Below are 13,523 nucleotides of genomic sequence, written 5' to 3'. Positions count from 1 at the left end.
ACACCTCTCCTGCGCGAGCTGCACTGGCTTCCGGTGGTCTTCCGGGTGCGCTTCAAGGTGTTGGTGACCACCTTTAAAGCGCTCCATGGCTTAGGGCCGGGGTATTTACGAGACCGCCTTCTGCCGCCAATAGCCTCCCACCGGCCAGTACGCTCCCACAGAGAGGGGCTCCTCAGAGTGCCGTTGGCCAGACAATGTCAGCTGGCGACCCCCAGGAGGAGAGCCTTCTCTGTGGTGGCACCTGCCCTCTGGAACGATTTGCCCCCGGAGATATGCACGATACCAGACCTCCGGACTTTTCGTCGGGCCCTGAAAACACATCTATTTCACCTAGCCGGGCTGGCTTGATCCCATCCCTTCGATTTTAATTTGTAATTGGTTTTAACCCGGGTTGTTTTAAATGGATAGCCAAAATTATTTAATGTTTTTAAACTGCTTTTAAATTTTATATGTTATGTTTTACCATGGCTGTTCACCGCCCTGAGTCCTGTTGGAGAAGGGCGGTATACAAATTAAAGAGCCTTGATAGTACAGTGGTTTACGCACCCTGTTATTAACACAGCTGCCTGGAATTTCTGCTGGTTCGAATCTCGCCAGACTCAAGGTTGATTCAGCCTTCCATCCTTTCAAAGGTAGGTAAAATGAGGACCCAGATTGTGGGGGCAATAAGCTGACTTTGTATAAAATATACAAAAGTATGAAGGCTATTGCTTAACGCATTGTAAGCCGCCCTGAGTCTCCGGAGAAGGGCGGCATATAAATCAAATTAAAAATAAATAAGTAAATAAATAAATAAATAAAATTAATTAATTAATAACAGCAAATACTTCTAAACGGCAGGAACAGCTTTATCTGTTGGCCGGACAACGTCGCTTCAAAAGATCCATGGCTGCTCTGTCTCACATTGTGTTTTTAACAGAATAACAAGAGTTGGAAGGGACTTAGGCAATCTTCTAGCGCTGCTGGCTGGGGGATTCTGGGAGTTGAAGTCCACCCATCTTCAAGCTTCCAAAGTTGAGAAACACTGTTCTAGTCCAACCCATCGCTCAGGCAGGAGACCTTCTACCAGTCATGGTGAACCTTTTCAGCACCAAGTGCCCAAACCAGAACGTGTGCACGCGTGCATGCATGCACACTGCGGCACTGGCCAGGTGGTCTTCGTATGTACCCAAAGACCAAGTGGCTGGCACACACATGCTCACCGGCCAGCTACTATTCGGGTTTCTAGCGCTCTGGGGCACGTGAAAACTAGCTGGCCGGCATGCATGCGCCCGCTGGAAACCAGAAGGCTGGCGACGGCATGCATGGCCACAGAGAGGACTCTGCTTGCCACCTCTGGCACACAAGCCATAGGTTCGCCATCTGTTCTGCCCCAGCTACGGACCCCAAAGAACGCAGCAGACACGAAGTCTGTGCAAACCTTAGTTTACTAAATTAAATCGGTCTTTTTCAAACAAAGGCTGTCAATTAACTTTCTTAACAGCCTACAAGAATCCAAAGAATAAATAATCGTAATCTTACTAGGGTTGGCAGAAAGCCCAGAAGCAATTTGCAGGAAAACTGATAAGAGAACTAAGATCAGGACGCAAAGGAGAGTGAACGAAGTTGTTCCCTGAAAATTGCTTCAGTCAGCGTTCCTCCTTAAATAGGCCAATTAGCCCCAAGCCTTACTCTTGAGGAGACCTCCTCCTGAGGAGCCACTCCTGCCTTTTCGCAGCTCTGCGTGCCCGTGCATCGAGAAGAGGCTCCTCCTCTTCGTCCTCTTCACTTAAGGGAGCTTCTGAAGGCCCTGGCTGAATCCCCACCTCTGGCACCACATCTTCTCCAGCCTCCTCACTGTCCGACTCAAGTGCCAGCTGCACAGGCTGCTGGCGCAGTACCACACCAGCCTCCTCGCTGTCAGAATCAGCTACTAGCTGCACAGTCCACTGACGGGCCACAACACCTTCATGGCCATATACCATGTCATACAAACAGTTGCCCAGTCTCTTCTTGAAATCCTCCAGTGATGGAGCACCCACAATTTTTTTAAAGAAGAGGTGAAGGACTTCATCTGAGAATTGAGCATCCTCCACCGCCCTTTATTTTCTCACCAACATTTCTGCTCTCCATCTACTGGATAACCAGCTGTCGGAGAAGCTCCTGTGGCCTCCATGCCATCAAGCAACCTTCAGGCATGATGTTGGACCACCAAAATACCCACAGCTCTTGCCATCCAGAAGGCTCTAGGTTGGAAGTACCATCGATCAAACTGAGTGGTGAAAATAGAAGAGGGATCTGATGCAGCTTCATGAGACCAGAGGCCACCAACCTGGGCTCTGGAACTCTCCTAGTGCCCAAAGGAGAAGTTCTCCAGTCCAGAAGACCCTTCTCCAAGCTCAGAGGAGAAGATGAAGACACCTGCAGGACAGGACAGAAAAGTCAAGATAGCAACCATGATGCATCAACAAAGCTCTGCCTGGTTTTGAGGATCATTGAGTCCACACCAACGTTGGATGGACTTTCCTGGTGGCTTCACATGATAGATGATCCTCAACTTCTGAATCTGGTGCCCAACAGTCTCCGATATTTGACGGCTCTGCAGAATTGCAGAATCAGGGAAACTCCTCCGTCTACTTCTTGCTTGAAGTTGACGTTGCCTAACTCAAGTTTCCTGCCAATACATGAACTCGTGGAGATGGGTGGGGTGACCTATAAGATGCAAATTGCCAGACTGGGAAAATTCCTCCTTGTCTTGCGTTTGTTAGCCCCAAAGGAACCTTTCGGTTTTCAGCCAAACTTCTGCTTGGAAATTAAAGTGTGTCACACCAAGTCCTTTCCTCGGAATGCGTGTCCCAATTCTGCCTCTTTCTCTTGTCGTTCAGTGGCCTGGTCCATCAAGGCTGTTGTGGTCCTGATGGGTCAGGACCTGCCATCCACCAACACCAGAAGGGTGTCTCCTGTGATAGGCAATGACTTTGCCAAGAGGTAGAAATGGGCTCGGCCTAGAACAGGGATCTCCACAATTCCCCAGGGAATTCTGGGAGTTCAAGTCCACCAAGGCTTAAAGTTGCCAAGGTTGGAGATCCCTGGCCTACAAGATCATTGCTTCTCAGCTTTGCTGCTTGAAGATGGGTGGACCTCAACTCCAGGAATTCCCCAGCCATCGTGAAGTTTAGGAGTTGGTACACACATTTTCAAGCTGCCAAGGTTCAGAAACACTGATCTAAGCATCCAATCTTCTTCTCCTTCTCCTTCTTCTCCTTCTCCTTCTTCTCCTTCTTCTTCTCCTCCTCCTCCTCTCCTCCTCCTCTTTTCTTCTTCTTCTCTCTCCTCCGCCTCATCTTCTTTGCCTCTTTCTCCTCCTCCTCTCTTCTTCTCTCTCCTCCTCCTTGTCTTCTTTGCCTCTTTCTCCTCTCCTCCTCCTCCTTTCTTCTTCTCTCTCCTCCTCCTCCTTGTCTTCTTTGCCTCTTTCTCCTTCTCCTCTCTTCTTTTCTTCTTCTTCTCTCTCCTCCTCCTCGTCTTCTTTGCCTCTTTCTCCTCCTCCTCTCCTCTTTTCTTCTTCTCTCTCCTCCTCCTCTTCTTCTTTGCCTCTTTCTCCTCCTCCTCTCCTCTTTTCTTCTTCTTCTCTCTCTTCCTCATCTTCTTTGCCTCTTTCTCCTTCCTCCTCTCCTCCTCCTCTTTTCTTCTTCTTCTCTCTCCTCCTCCTCTTCTTCACCTCTTTCTCCTCCTCCTCTCCTCTTTTCTTCTTCTTCTCTCTCTTCCTCATCTTCTTTGCCTCTTTCTCCTTCCTCCTCTCCTCCTCCTCTTTTCTTCTTCTTCTCTCTCCTCCTCCTCTTCTTCACCTCTTTCTCCTCCTCCTCTCTTTTCTTCTTCTTCTCTCTCCTCCTCCTCGTCTTCTTTGCCTCTTTCTCCTCCTCCTCTCCTCCTCCTTTCTTCTCTCTCCTCCTCTTCTTCTTTGCCTCTTTCTCCTCCTCCTCTCCTCCTCCTCTTTTCTTCTTCTTCTCTCTCCTCCTCCTCTTCTTCTTTGCCTCTTTCTCCTCCTCCTCTCCTCTTTTCTTCTTCTTCTCTCTCCTCCTCATCTTCTTCTTTGCCTCTTTCTCCTCCTCCTCTCCTCCTCTTTTCTTCTTCTTCCCCCTCCTCCTCCTCCTCCTTTCCCTTCTCATTTTCTTTCTCTGATTCTGTATTCCTTCTCCTCTTCCATCCATCCATCCATCCATCATCCATCCATTCTGCTGGCTGGGGGATCCTGGGAATGAAAGTCCATCCATGCTGGTTGGGAATTCTGGGAACTGAAGCCCAGACATCTTTTATGAGCCCAACACTGATCTAGGCCACAGTGTGGGTTTGTCATTTCTGTTCTGAAGATAACCAATTTCCCCTGTTCCTTGCATTGATTTCTGTCTCTCAAGCTTTCTTAATGTCAGCTGGAAAGAATATTTCAGAGGAAAAACGAATAAAAAAGGGCAAAATTCAAGGATACCACATATCACTGCTGTTATCCTACACATAAGAGTATTTTTCTCCTCTACGTTTGTATTCTATGTATCTAGTATTCAAATCCATGCGTGCAGCTTTATTTGAATGTTCAATTTGTTATTATAGCCAGTTGGTGCAATTTGTTAGTTCGCATAAGACAGGGTGTTTCAAAACAGTTGCTTGTTTTCCTAATACAGTGGTTACACACACAGTGTGTGGCAAACTCACCGCCATAGTGATCTAGTAATTTAAGTTCTGGGATAGTATAACCCAGGGGTGAAATCCAGTACGTTCTGACAGGTTCTGGAGAACCGGTAGCGGAAATTTTGAGTAGTACGGAGAACCGGCAAATGCCACCTCTGGCTGGCCCAAGAGTGGGGAGGGAATGGAGATTTTGCAATATCCTTCCCTCAAGAGTGGGATAGGAATGGGGATTTTGCAATATCGTTCCCCCAGGAGTAAGGAGGGAATGGGGATTTTTTATTTATTTATTTTTTTTGCTTTAATTTATATGCCGCCCTTCTCCGAAGACTCAGGGCGGCTCACAATGCATTAAGCAATAGCCTTCATACTTTTGTATATTTATACAAAGTCAGCTTATTGCCCCCACAATCCGGGTCCTCAATTTACCTACCTTAGAAAGGATGGAAGGCTGAGTCAACCTTGAGCCTGGTGAGATTTGAACTTGCAGTAATTTTTTTTTTTTTAATTTGATTTATATGCCGCCCTTCTCCGGAGACTCAGGGCGGCTTACAATGCGTTAAGCAATAGCCTTCATCCTTTTGTATATTTATACAAAGTCAGCTTATTGCCCCCACAAACTGGGTCCTCAATTTACCCACCTTAGAAAGGATGGAAGGCTGAGTCAACCTTGAGCCTTGGCGAGATTCGAACCTGCAGTAATTGCAGGCAGCTGGTCTTAATAACCAGCTTAATAACAGGGTGCCTTAGACCACTGTACTACCAAGGCTAATTGCAAGCAGCAGATGTTAATAACAGTGCATTAGTCCACTGTGCTACCAAGGCTCAATATTTCACATATTTCACAGTATCTTTCCCCTGGAGTGGAGTGGGAATGGAGATTTTGCAGTACCCTTCCCCTGCCACACCCACCAAGCCACGCCCACCAAGCCACACCATGCTCACAGAACCGGTAGTAAAAAAATTTGGATTTCACCACTGGTATAACTGTGCCATGTTTTAGAACAGGGGTGTCCAACCTCTGGCAATTTTACGACTTGTGGACTACAACTCCCAGAATTCAATACAATCATTGGTTGTAGGTGATATAATCCTGGATTGTATAAACAGAGGGATACAATCAAGGTCAAGGGAGGTGTTAGGATATGGTTTGAGCCTAACACGTTGTCCAGGCAATATAAGTGTTCTGTAACTTTAATATGAAGATGTATTGTATGACTTTTAAGGTTTTACTGCTGATTCATTGTAATGCTGAGTCATGCTGTAATTAGATAATCACTGGTTGTAAACGTATTTAAGAAAGGTACTGTAAAGTATTCAGTTGATGATATGCTACCATTGTGTGTGGAGTTGCTACCATTGTGCTATCATCGTTGGATGGATCTGCTACCATCGTGGTTTGTGAACCAGAGTGAGTTTGTTATTCTAACCAACTATTGTTTGTGTGGTAAGAAGATATCTGTAACTTCGGACTGATTTAACTGGCAGAGACTTGGATTGATTTAAAAGACTACGAGATTGTTTTTTTCACTATAAAGTAAACTTTTGATAAACCAGTTTGCATATCTCTTATTCATTGCTCTCAGCAACGTTTCTCTGTGCTCTACACTCTGCTGGTTGGTAACACAACAACAATATCCTTAACAGGAGGTACTACTAATACCACTCTATAAAGCCCTAGTAAGACCACACCTAGAATACTGCATCCAGTTTTGGTCACCACATTACAAAAAAAGAGGTTGAGACTTTGGAAAAAGTGCGAAGAAGATGATGAAAAGCCTGGACACAAAAACATAGGAAGAAGGATTGGAGGAATTGGGTTTGGCCAGTCTAGAGAAAAGAAGGATTAGGGGGGACATGATGGCAGTCTTCCAATATTTTGGGAGCTGCCCCAAAGAAGAGGGGGGGTCAACTTATTCTCCAAAGCACCCGAAGGCAGGACAAGAAACAACGGATGGAAACTAACCAAGGAGAGAAGCAACCTGGAACTAAGGAGATGCTTCCTAACAGTGAGGACAATCGATCAGTGGAACTGCTTGCCACCAGAAGTTGTGGGTGCTCCATCAATGGAGGTTTTTAAGAAGAGACTGGAAATGTGGTATCAGAACCAAAAACAAGGTGGTTTAGGAATTCCAAAATTATTAAACTATTATAGAGCATTTAATATAAGAACAGTAGTAAAAATTTTAAAAGGAGATGTTGAACTTTGGGGTAGTTTGGAAATGAAGGAAATAAAGAAGTTTGTTACAAATGGTTTTTGGAAAATTTTAAAGGTAAAATTTGTAATTATTGGTTAAATAGTTTGACTAAAAATTGGGACAGAGTAGCAAAAAAATTAATACCAGACGTATTGTATTTAGGTAAACTAAAAGAGAATTGCCCAATGAAATTAAATAGTAACAGAGAGAGGATTATAATAGAAGAGAAAGGGGAAACAATTAGTGAATGGTTGAAATTTACAGAAAATGAAATGAGGAAAGAGGAAATTTATGGAAAATTAAACATTAATTGGTTCGAAAGAATTCAAATGAATAAATGGAATAGGAAATGTAAAGAAAGGAATGATGAGAGTAGAAAGGAAACGGAATTTGAAAATTTGACATCTCGAATAATAAAAGATGAAATTGGGCCAAAGGGATTAGTTAGCAAAATTTATAAAATTATTAACTTTAATAATAATTCACAAATGGTAATGAAAGAGAATTGGGTAAAAGAACTGGGTATTGAAATTTCTAATCAAAATTGGAATATGAACTGGGTTAGCAGAATATTGAGGACATTATCAATAAGGATTAAAGAACATAATTATAAAGTTATTTGGAAGTGGTATCTGACCCCAATAAGACTTTTTCAAATGGATAATAAAGGGGATAAAATGTGTTGGAGATGTAAAGTGGAACTTGGGACATACGTTCATATGTGGTGTAAATGTAATGGGGTTGAACTTTTTTGGTCTAGGATAGAAAATGAAATATTTGAAATGATTAAGAAGAGGGTCAAATTGAAATTGGAAACCATATTATTATTAATATTGAATGAAACAACATTAACAACTGGAGAAAGAGAATTGGTGAGGATTTTGGTTATAATGGGGAGAATTATAATTGCTAGATATTGGAAATTAAATGTTGACTTAAAATTAGAAGAATGGTATAATGAAACATGGAAATTTGCATTAAATGATAAATTGACTTGTGATATTAAAATTAGAAGTGGTATATATAAAGAAAATGTTTTTTGGAACACTTGGCAACCATTTGTGGACTTTGCACTTGGGAGATTGGATGAATCGGCGCCAGTACCTTATCAAAGAGATTTTTGGAAGAACTGAAGACTTTCATTTCCTAAAACTTCCTTTCCATTTGTATAGCACGTTGGGGGGAAAAAATTTTTTCTTTCTTTACTATTGATTTTTGTATTGTTTTTTTTTTTCTGTTATTCTTTTAACAATAAAAATACAATAAAAAAAAAAAGAAGAGACTGGAGTGGACACCCATTTATCTGAGATGGTGTGGAGTCTCCTGCTTCAGCAGAAGGTTGGACTAGAAGACCTCCAGAGTTCCTCCCAGCTCTATTCTGAATTGATCACCAAATCCCCCCAGCCAGCCACGAAGTCCACAAGTCTTAAAATTTAGACTATTCAATTTGGAATTGAGCTGGAAGGGACCTCGGAGGTCTTCTAGTCCACCCCTCTGCTCAAACAGGAGATCCTGTACCATTTTAGATAGGTGGAGGACGTCCAATCTCTTCTTCAAAACCTCCAGCGATGGAGCACCCAACGACTTCTGGTGGCAAGCTGTTCCACGGGTTAATTGTCCTCACTGTTAGGAAGTTGCTCCTGAATTCCAGGTTGATTAGTTTCCATCCATTGCTTCTTGTCCTGCTTTCTGATGCTTTGGAGAATAAGTTGATCCCCCCCTCCTCTTTGTGGCAGCCCCTCAAATCAGTGGTGAAATCCAATTTTTTTTACTACTGGTTCTGTGGGTGTGGCTTGGTGGGCGTGGTGTGGTGTGGCATGGTGGGCGTGGCAGGGGTAGGATACTGCAAAATCTCCATTCCCTCCCCACTCCTGGGGGAAGGATATTGCAAAATCTTCATTCCCACCCCACTCCAGGGGAAGGATACTGCAAAATTTTGATTTTGATTTTTTTTTTATTTATATGCCGCCCTTCTCCGGAGACTCAGGGTGGCTTACAATGTGTTAAGCAATAGCCTTCATCCTTTTGTATATTTATACAAAGTCAGCTTATTGCCCCCACAAACTGGGTCCTCATTTCACCTACCTTAGAAAGGATGGAAGGCTGAGTCCACCTTGAGCCTGGTGAGATTCGAACCTGCAGTAAATTGCAGGCAGCTGGTCTTAATAACAGGGTTCATAACCACTGTACTATCAAGGCTGAGGTTGACTCAGCCTTCCATCCTTTCTAAGGTAGGTGAAATGAGGACCCGGTTTGTGGGGGCAATAAGCTGACTTTGTATAAAATATATACAAAAGGATGAAGGCTATTGCTTAGCGCATTGTAAGCCGCCCTGAGTCTCCGGAGAAGGGCGGCATATAAATCAAATTTTTTTAAAAAAATGAAATTTGGCCCATAATTTAAAACATTTCAATTAAAACTCAGTCTCAAACTTTAAAACCGCCATGGAATCAGGGCAGCCTCTTTCTCCCGCGCCCCCTCCAGGAAAGCCTCCCCCCCCCCGTTTTGCAGGCGCGATCTCCAGACGCGCAGCCAGCCAGTTGTGAGCACAGCTGGCCGGCCAGGAGGCGCCCGCGGGCGCCGCTTCCTGCAAGGAGGCGCGGCCGCCGTGGGGTCTGGTTTCCGCGGCGGTTCCCGGCGCTGCCCTGGCAGTCGAGCCTGGCTGGCCGTCGGGGAGGATCGCGAGAGGCTGCCGGGGAGGCGGAGGCGGCTCCACTGACCGCGGGAGGCTCGGAGCGCTCGGAACGCGCCCTCGGGGCAGCTCCGGGAGGAGAGCCGGCAGGTGAGCGGCGCGGCGGGAAGGAAGGAGGGGAAGAAAGGAGGAAAGAAGGAAAGGAAGGAGGAAGAGAAAGGAGAGAAGAAGGGAGGAAAGAAGGAAGGAGAGAAGGGAAAGGGGAGAAGGAGGGAGGGAAGGAAAGGAGGGAGGAGGGAGGGAAATAAAAAAGAAGGAAGGGAAGAAGGAGAAAGGAAGGAGAGAAGGCATGAGGAAAGGAAGGAGGGAAAGAAAGGAGAGAAGACGGGAGGAAAGAAGGAGAGGTGAGAAGGAAGGAGGGAAGGAAGGAAAGGGAAAGAAAGGGGAGAAGAAGGGAGGAAGGAAGGAAGGAGAGAAGGAAAAGGGGAGAAGGAGGGAGGGAAGGAACGGAGGGAGGAGGGAGGGAAGGAAAGGAGGGAGGAAGAGAAAGGAGAGAAGAAGGGAGGAAAGAAGGAAGGAGAGAAGGGAAAGAGAGAAGGAAGGAGGAAGTAAGGAAAGGAAGGAAGAGAAAGGAGAGAAGAAGGGAGGAAAGAAGGAAGGAGAGAAGGAAAAGGGGAGAAGGGGGGAGGGAAGGAAAGGAGGGAGGAGGGAGGGAAAGAAAAAAGGAAGGGGGAAGGGAAGGAAAGGAAAGAAGGAAGGAGGGGAAGAAAGGAGGAAATAAGGAAAGGAAGGAGGAAGGGAAAGGAGAGAAGAAGGGAGGAAAGAAGGAAGGAGAGAAGGAAAAGGGGAGAAGGAGGGAGGGAAGGAAAGGAGGGAGGAGGGAGGGAAATAAAAAAGAAGGAAGGGAAGAAGGAGAAAGGAAGGAGAGAAGGCATGAGGAAAGGAAGGAGGGAAAGAAAGGAGAGAAGACGGGAGGAAAGAAGGAGAGGTGAGAAGGAAGGAGGGAAGGAAGGAAAAGGAAAGAAAGGGGAGAAGAAGGGAGGAAGGAAGGAGAGAAGGAAAAGGGGAGAAGGAGGGAGGGAAGGAAAGGAGGGAGGAGGGAGGGAAAGAAAAAAGAAGGAAGGGAAGAAGGAGAAAGGAAGGAGAAAAGGCATGAGGAAAGGAAGGAGGGAAAGAAAGGAGAGAAGACGGGAGGAAAGAAGGAGAGGTGAGAAGGAAGGAGGGAAGGAAGGAAAGGGAAAGAAAGGGGAGAAGAAGGGAGGAAGGAAGGAAGGAAGGAGAGAAGGAAAAGGGGAGAAGGAGGGAGGGAAGGAACGGAGGGAGGAGGGAGGGAAAGAAAAAAGAAGGAAGGGGGAAGGGAAGGAGAGAAGGAAGGAGGAGAAGAAAGGAGGAAATAAGGAAAGGGAAAGAAAGGGGAGAAGAAGGGAGGAAGGAAGGAAGGAGAGAAGAAAAGGGGAGAAGGAGGGAGGGAAGGAAAGGAGGGAGGAGGGAGGGAAAGGAAAAAGAAGGAAGGGGGAAGGGAAGAAGGAAGGAGAGAAGGCATGAGGAATGGAAGGAGGGAAAGAAAGGAAAGAAGGAGAAGGAAAGAGGGTGAGAAGGAAGGAGGGAAAGAAAAAAGGAGAGAAGGGAAAGAAAGGGGAGAAGAAGGAAGGAAAGAAGGAAGGGGAGAAGGAAAAGGTGAGAAGGAGGGAGAGAAGTAAAAGGAGAGAAGGAGGGAAGGAAAGAAGGAAAGGAAGGAGGGAAAGAAAGGAGAGAAGGAGGGAGGAGGGAAGGAAGGAGAGAAAGAAAAAGGAGGAGGGGAGGAAAGAAGGAGAAAAGGAAGGAGAGGAGGAAAAGAGGAAGGAAAGAAGGAGAGAAGAGGGAGGAAAGAAGGGAGGAGGAAAGAAGGGAGGGAAAGAAAAAAAAGCAAAGCCAATGGGTGAAGCCAGATTCGCTCAATGACCGCATGAGTCACTCAACAACTGCAGTGATTCACTTAACAACCAGGGCAAAAAAGGTTGTAAAATAGGGTCACTTAACAGCTGCCTTGCTCAGCAGTGGAAATTCTGCTTCCAATTATGGTCGACTTACAACCACAATCGAGACCAAAAATTATGTTGCAAAGTGAAACATGTGTTCAGCGCCCCATTTCATGACTTTTCTTGCCACGATTGTTAAGCGAATCATTGCATTTGTTAAACGAGTCACACAGTTGTTAAGTGAATCTGTCTTCCCTATGGATTTTGCTTCTCAGAAGGTCGCAAAAGGGGAATCACGTGACCCGGGGAGCCTGCGTCATAAATATGAGTCCGTGGCCAAGTGGCCGAAATGTGATCGCGTGAGCAAGGGGACACTGCAACGGTCGTAAGTGTGAAACACGGCCCTAAGTCACTTTTTTTAGTGCCTTCGAACTTCGAACAGTCACTGAATGAACCATTGTAATTCGAGGACAACCTGTAAACGTTGCAAAGGTAAACATTGCCACTAAAGGGACCAAACTTTTGTGTTGCACAAATAATGGCAAGTCTAACCGAATGCATGTCCAGAAATTGTCCAGAGCTTATAAAGAATGCTCCCTCCTATTTTTTCCCAGCTGAACTGAGAGAAACTAACTGGCCCAAAGTCACCCAGCTGGCTTGCATGGCTAAAGTGGAACTAGAACTCACCTTCTCCTAGATCCGTGATGACGAACCTATGGCACGCGTGCCCGAGGTGGCACACAGAGCCATCTTTCCAGGCACGCGAGCTGTCGCCCAACTCACCTACAGCTGCACATGTGTGTGCGCCCCAGCTGGTGTTCAGGCCCCCGGTGCGCGTGCGTGCAATTCCGGAGACCCAGCTGCTCTATGGAGCTCTCCTGTGCACGGGTGTGCATTTGCGCATGGGTGCACGAGTTCCTGCATGCAGCGCGCGCATTTGCAGATGGCGTTCACGTGTGTGTGAAAGCTGTCTGCTGTGCGTGCAACTGCACCATCGGCACATACGCATGGCTTTTGCGTGTGCAATGCATGCACGGGGGAGCCATGCGAAAGCTGCATGCGTGTGCAGATGGTGCAATTGTGCACACCGCGCACGGTGGGGCGTGGTATCGAAGCTGGTATCTGGCACTCGGTGAGTAAAAGCTTCGCCACCACTGTCCTAGATATTGACTCAGTCACCCAGCCAGCTTTCATGCCTAAAACGGGACTAGAATTCATTGTCTCCTAGTGATTGGCCCAAAGTCACCCAGACGGCTTTCATGGCTGAGGGAGAGGGGACTAGATAAGAGCCTTGGTGGCGCAGCGGACTAAAGTGCTGTTAAGTAGCACCAGCTGCCTGCACTTACTGCGAGTTCAAATCTCACCAGGCTCAAGGTTGACTCAGCCTTCCGTCCTTCCGAGGTAGGTAAAATGAGGACCCGGATTGTGGGGGCAATAAGCTGACTTTGTATAAAAAAGAACACCGCTTAGGGGGGGCCGAAAGCCCTACTAAGCAGGTATATACAAAAGGATGAAGGCTATTGCTTAACGCATTGAGAAGGGCGGCATATAAATCGAACCAATAAATAAATAAATAAATGAATCTATCTATCATCTATCTATCTATCTATCTATCTATCTATCTATCTATCTATCTATCATCTCTCTGTCTCTCTCATCTATCTATCTATTATCTGTCTGTCTGTCTTGTCTAACTATCATCTATCTAATAAGAGCCTTGGTGGTGCAGGGGACTAAACTGCTGTTAAAGTAGCACTTAGCTGCCAGCTGCCTGCAATTACTGCGAGTTCAAATCTCACCAGGCTCAAGGTTGACTCAGCCTTCCATCCTTCCAAGGTAGGTAAAATGAGGACCCGGATTGTGGGGGCAATAAACTGACTTTGTATAAAAAAAGAACACCGCTTAGGGGGATCCAAAAGCCCTACTAAGCAGGTATATACAAAAGTATGAAAACTATTGCTTAACGCATTGTAAGCCGCCCTGAGTCTCCGGAGAAGGGCGGCATATAAATCAAACCAATAAATAAATAAAATAAATAGAACTCCAGGTTCCAAGTTTCTAGTCCAGCACCTTCAC

The 13,523-nt window shown here is 45.9% G+C and overlaps 1 protein-coding gene across 1 annotated transcript in view; it reads left to right on the top strand.

Moving 5' to 3' along the window:
• Positions 1–9,517: 9,517 nt before the first annotated feature.
• HCK (HCK proto-oncogene, Src family tyrosine kinase) overlaps positions 9,518–13,523 on the top strand; it is a 43,064-nt gene continuing 39,058 nt past the window's right edge. The window contains exon 1 of the mRNA XM_087888938.1: positions 9,518–9,639. The gene's annotated coding sequence lies outside the window, so the exon portion shown is untranslated. The remainder of the gene's footprint in view (positions 9,640–13,523) is intronic.

The sequence above is a fragment of the Pantherophis guttatus genome, chromosome 3 (genome assembly GCF_059756535.1).
Source record: "Pantherophis guttatus breed Tessera chromosome 3, ASM5975653v1, whole genome shotgun sequence".
Taxonomy (NCBI): domain Eukaryota; kingdom Metazoa; phylum Chordata; class Lepidosauria; order Squamata; family Colubridae; genus Pantherophis; species Pantherophis guttatus.
Note: the sequence above shows the minus strand (reverse complement) of the source record. Positions and strands in the feature narration are given on the sequence as shown.